Here is a 6,054-nt window from a genome sequence, read left to right as displayed (position 1 = left end):
CCAAACGACAAAGGTTCTTTGAAGAAAAGTGGGAGATTGTTGAACCTGTTGAGTATGTTCTTGGGGTCAGATTTGATTTACGCAGAGATCGAACAACAGGAGTTTACAATCAGATACATTTGTGTATGTACCCTTGTTGGGAACCCTTAAGTCCATATTTAAGAACAGTGAACTATGTGAATTATTCCTGCAGGCAAAACAACAAGAAGAAGGTACTTATAAAGACATAAGTGATGGTTCATATTTCAAAAGCAATGATTTGTTTTCCAAGCAAAAACACGCTCTACAGGTTCAACTCTATGACGATTTTGAGACAGCAAATCCCTTAGGTTCAAAGAAGGGTATACACAAACTTGGTTGTATTTACTTCATATTGAGGAACCTACCCCCAAAATGTAATTCTGTGCTGATGAATATTCATGTCGTGGCACTTTTTCATGCACAAGACCTGAAAAAATATGGATTTGATGCAATACTAAAGCCTCTCACTGATGATCTTAAAATACTTGAAATGCAAGGGATAGAGGTGCCTTTCTCTGACTCACCATTGCTAGGATCTGTTATTCAAGTAACCGGTGATAATCTGGGTTTACACGGGCTGTTTGGTTTTGTTGAGTGTTTCAGCGCAACATATTGTCGTAGATTTTGTTTAACTACCAAAGGAGATTTACAGTCCGTCTTCACTGAAGATGACCCTGGTATGGTTTTTCGTACTAAAGAAATCCATGCAGAACATTGTGCAGCTCTACAGGAAAATCCTATTTTAGGGTCAACATTTGGTGTCAAGAAGACATGCTTGCTCAATACACTAACATTTTTCCACACCTCTGATAACTACGCGGTGGACATCATGCACGATTTGCTTGAAGGTGTAGTGCAGTACGAACTGAAACTTGTATTTCAGTACCTTGTCAATAAGAAATGTCTATCTCTGGAAACACTGTCAATGAGGATCCAAAGTTTCAACTACGGATATACTGAGAGACGGAACAGGCCAAGTGGTTTAAAAATGGATGAGAGCAAAAATCTTGGATTGAATGCAATTCAGTCATGGTGTCTCTTGCGAAATGCTCCCCTTATTCTTGGTGATGTTGTTGAAAGAAACAACAATTGTTGGAATCTGCTCCTCCTCTTGATTCAGATTGTGAATATTGTTTTTTCACCAATTATTACAAATGGTATGACATATTATTTGAAGCATTTAATCATTGATCACCACAAGCTGTTCAAATCTTTGTTTCCTGACAGAAGACTGATTCCAAAGCATCATTTTATGATACATTATCCAAGGTGTATTCGAAAAATAGGTCCACTCCTCCATGTATGGTGCATGAGATTTGAGGCCAAACATAATTTTTTTAAAAGATCAGTGAAGAATTTCAAAAACATTACAAAAAGCTTAGTAAAACAACACCAAAGACATTTGGCTTATCACTGGGAGAATTTTAATTTTCAGAGGTTCGAGTTTGGTCCAGTCAGGAAGGAAATGATCGACAGTTTGGAGGGTGGTGAGGCTTTAAGTGCTGCATTTAAGGTGAATGCATACTGCGACGTGTCAACTACTAACTGGGTAAAGAACTATGGAACTGATTATCAAATTGGAATGTTTGTTTCCATAAGAACTGATAAAGAAACTCCTGTTTTTGGAAAAATCAATAATATCATTCTAAATGAAGATCGAGCTTTCATTTTGATTTGCAAAGTGGACACACTGTATTTTGATGAACACTATAGTTCATACTGTATTGAGGAGACGATTGATTCATTTTCTGTTATTTCTATTGATGATTTACGTTATTATAGACCCTATGACAAACAGTTTTCTAATGAGATGGATGGAAAAACATACATAGTGCCACATTGTCATATTGTGTAACCTGTGCTGTTAAGGACTGCATGGACGTACTGTGGAATGTTAATGTAAGACTATGTTGTATGTGTTGTTTTCACACAAATACAGTTACATGTTAACTGCAAACTTTGAAACTTGGCTTGTGTCTTTCTTTTATATCGTTTTTATTAATAATGTTGCATTGTGTGTAGGTGAAATTATAAATTGACACCCTACAGTGCTTATGAATCAACTCTAAAGAGTTAAATATTGAGTTACATTTTATATCCTTAATAGTGTTAATATGACTTTAACTCTATTTAGTGTTAAAAATGTACACTTGTGGTGTTAACTTTTGACACTGCAAGCTAGTGTTGCGTACATTTAACACTGACCGGTGTTGACCAGAGTTACATTTTAACTATAGAGAGAGTTGCTGGAACTCTGTCCTAGTGTAAACCTTTTAACACTTTCAAAAGTGTAGTTTTAACTCAAAACAGTGTGGACCTATATAGACACTTTAAAAGTGTTGGATTTGACTCTATAAGAGTTAAATTAGCACTGCTGATTTTGCTGTGTAGTTAGACCATTTTCTGGACTTTTGGATCCATCAGTAAATATGTTTACAAAGTGCCCATATTGTTCATGTAGAACAGTGTTCACGTAAAGCTGCACATTGACTTTTATTTTTCATTGAATGTAACCGTTTCAATAAGGATGAGGTGGCAACCATGGTGGAACAGCTGATAACAACACCTTGGGACTAATATTCCATGCTTTAACTTTGAATTCCTTACATATTTCTGAAACACAAAAACTTTCTTTTTTTATTTTGTTACCTTCCCAACTTGTTTGTATAGTCGGGTGAGTATCTTCATGGCCCTGTATATTTGCCCAGTAATGAACAATTAACCGTTTTCTCCTCAAAGAAATTGGTATTTCTCCGACCTCTACCTGAAGTGCCGACACTGGTGTAGATCTGACTGCCCCCCCACAGCATATCCTTAGTGCTTGTGCCTGGACTCTATCTAATTTTTGTAGAGAAGAGTATGCAGCTGAACCATACACTATTAGTCCGTATTCTATGACTGATCTAACTAAGGCTCTGTATAAGCAGCTTTATCAGCCCCCCACTTAGTGCCTGCCAAGCACCTCATAACATTTAAAACCCTTTTACATTTATCCACTACTTTATCAATGTGAGTACTCCATGTGATTCTCTCGTCCAATCATATTTCCAGAAACTTAAATGTCTTCACTTTCTTTAGTTCTTGTCCATAAAGTTTTAACCTAACCTCCTCACCTATCCTTTTCCTCTTAACAAATAAAGTTTCAGTTTTTTCCACCGACAATCTAAACCCCCATGTCAGAGACCAGCTTTCAAAATGTCTTCCTGAATCTTAGCTACAATATAATTTACATTTCTGCCCCTTTTCCAAATAGCTCCATCATCCGCAAAAAGTGACTTACCAATATCAGATCCTACTTGTGTGTATATATCATTTATCATGATAGAAAACAAAAGAGGACTAATTACACTCCCCTTACACTAAGACATGACTTCTCTGATAAAGATTGCATATCTCCATCATTTCTATCTTGTCATATAGCACTATATCCCCCAATTATGAAGTCCAAGTGAGTCTTCAGCCATGTTTCTTGAATACAAATAACGTCTGGTTTTTCTTTGAACTTATATATATATATATATATATATATATAGGTCTTGAATTATTGTCCATTTGCAATAAGGCTTCTAGCATTCCACTGCAGAATGAGAAACACCATTCATCTACTCACTAATCTGTGAATCATCATTATTGGAGGCTAGCATATCATGTATCATTTCAACGGTTATATCCTTTATCCCCAAAAATGCACCTGCTGCTTCCACTGTTGATTTCAGTCTTGACCTACTACAATCAATGCATCCTCTCCTATCACACACTGATGTGAACACTTTGTGGAGCTTTCCTTTTCCTGTGGGAGTTTGGGGAAATCTTTTGAAGAGAAAATACTTGCTGCTACTTGATTTCCTAGCTATGTTTAGTGAAACCTTTTCTGTTGCTTCAGCATATGAGACTTTATTTTGCACTTTGTGTCTCTGCACCTCCTTGGCCTTTTTCTGCACTTCGCAGCCCTGATACGCAGCACTATGTTCCCCACCACAGTTACAACATGTCACCTTAGCACCTGCATCACAACTACCATATTCATGTTCCCCATGGGCGTCGCCTGGGGTAGGCATCCGGGGCTTTAGCCCCGGATGTTTTTTCTTTAGCCCCGGACAACTTCTCCCTCAATAATATAATACATTAACCTACTTTACCTATAGGACAGACGGCAGGAATGTAATTTCCCATGTTCATTGAATGCAACACAGAGGCAAGACGACGCCACCAGACCAATCAGAGAGTTGCATGGACATAAACGTGTTTTATTGGCTGACAGGTACGTACCTCTCCTCTGTGACAATGTTTAAACTTTACACTGTCAGCCCCGGACGCGGAGATTCTGAAGATGGACATTAGACATTTCTTTAATAAAAAAGACGGCAATTCTCAGGTGGTGGCTCACACAACAACCCCAGAGCCACCACCTGAGCCAGGTGAACAAGGTATGTACCTGTCAGTAAACTTACAAGTTATGCGAACATGTAAGCAAAGCATAAATTATAGCTACGTTGAAGTTACTTTGAATCGCGCGGGTAAGCTAAACCGTTAGCAAGACGCTATAGCTAGCCAGATATATTAAATAAACACTTTGTCATACAATCTAAATGTTGTGTTTTTTAGCGTTACCTGGTGATTTCAAAGAAAGCTCTCTGGGAAATGTTGACTTACTGTCTGTGTTCGACATGAAGCAGTTGATCCGGAGTCCTGTCAGTTAAAGTGTTTCATAGTTAGCTTAGCTTAGCATCAACCTAGCACTGAAATATATGGAAAGTTATGTGACAGTATTTCTGAGGAAAAGTCAGCTGAAATGGTGGCATAGTTGCCACTGCTTTACGTGTCGACAGCATGTTTGAACATATTTGCAGCAGTAAATGTGGCTGTCTGGCCACTGACGTTGCCATAACAACACCTGCATTTAAATGTGCAACCTCTTTTTGAGACAGATTTTGCATGAAAATATAATTCTTCTGATTGATATTCCTATTGACAGCTATTTTCTATGTGAACATTATGAGATGGACAGCCAGCTAACAAGCTTTTTATACAAATATTTCAGATCAAAGCCAATCCAGTGGGGCTCCTGAAAGGGGGCAAGGGACACTATGCTCCCAAATATGAAGCCTTGACCCGCATCTTAAAATTGATATGATCAAAAAATGATCTGCATTGTCGGAGGCCTTTTTTCCTCATTATCATGTCAAATTGTACAGCTTTCCATAGTGTTGAATGCGGAAAGATGACTATATTAGAGTATTAAGTGAAAATGACTATATTAAAGTTTTAAGTAAATGTATTAAGTGAATTACTCAAACTGCATTTGTATAGGAATGATTCTGTCCTATTGGCAGATAACTACTCTTAACAGTGATATCTACAAGAGGTTTCCAATGTAAATGTAACTATTTTCAATTGGTTAGTATTACATTTTGTGACAGTGTGGTGACACTCATTTGAATGAAGACACATGTGTGTATCTTGAAATTCATTTATTTGACAGAGCTGGAAACGGATTGACTTACATACTTGTTTGTGTTTACCTACACAGTCATCACAGATGAGCCAAACAGAGTAGAGGATGAAGAAAGGGGAACAGGAGAAAGGGACACACAAGAAGGAGATACAACAGACAAGAACGACAATGGAGACAACAATGAACAGGAACACCAGAACAGACAAGAGTCAATGAGTAACATGACTGATTTAGGGACTGCAGATACAGGGCCAAGGCAAGTGAGACACCACTGCTTTCCATCCAGCATGTTTGGCCAGCAAAAGAGTTCATTTCAACCGCAAACAGCAAGTGATGAGGGATTATTATTTCCTCCTTCCATCCCTGTTTTCTGTTTAATCTGATTACTAACTACTTCTAATAATTTGACATAGTTTATGATTTAATTGGAAAATGAAGTGTGTTTAAATAATAAACCCGTTTCTGATTCTTTGATTTCTTTTTGACATATGAGTGTTGAGAGATGTATCCATATCTCTTGATGTTGCTCTCAAAGTGCACAAGATTGATGCTTTTGACTTCAGTATTTAAAAAAAGTC

Source organism: Gymnodraco acuticeps, unplaced genomic scaffold, assembly GCF_902827175.1.
Source record: "Gymnodraco acuticeps unplaced genomic scaffold, fGymAcu1.1, whole genome shotgun sequence".
In the NCBI taxonomy this organism is placed as follows: Eukaryota; Metazoa; Chordata; class Actinopteri; order Perciformes; family Bathydraconidae; genus Gymnodraco; species Gymnodraco acuticeps.
This window is presented reverse-complemented; position numbering follows the sequence as displayed.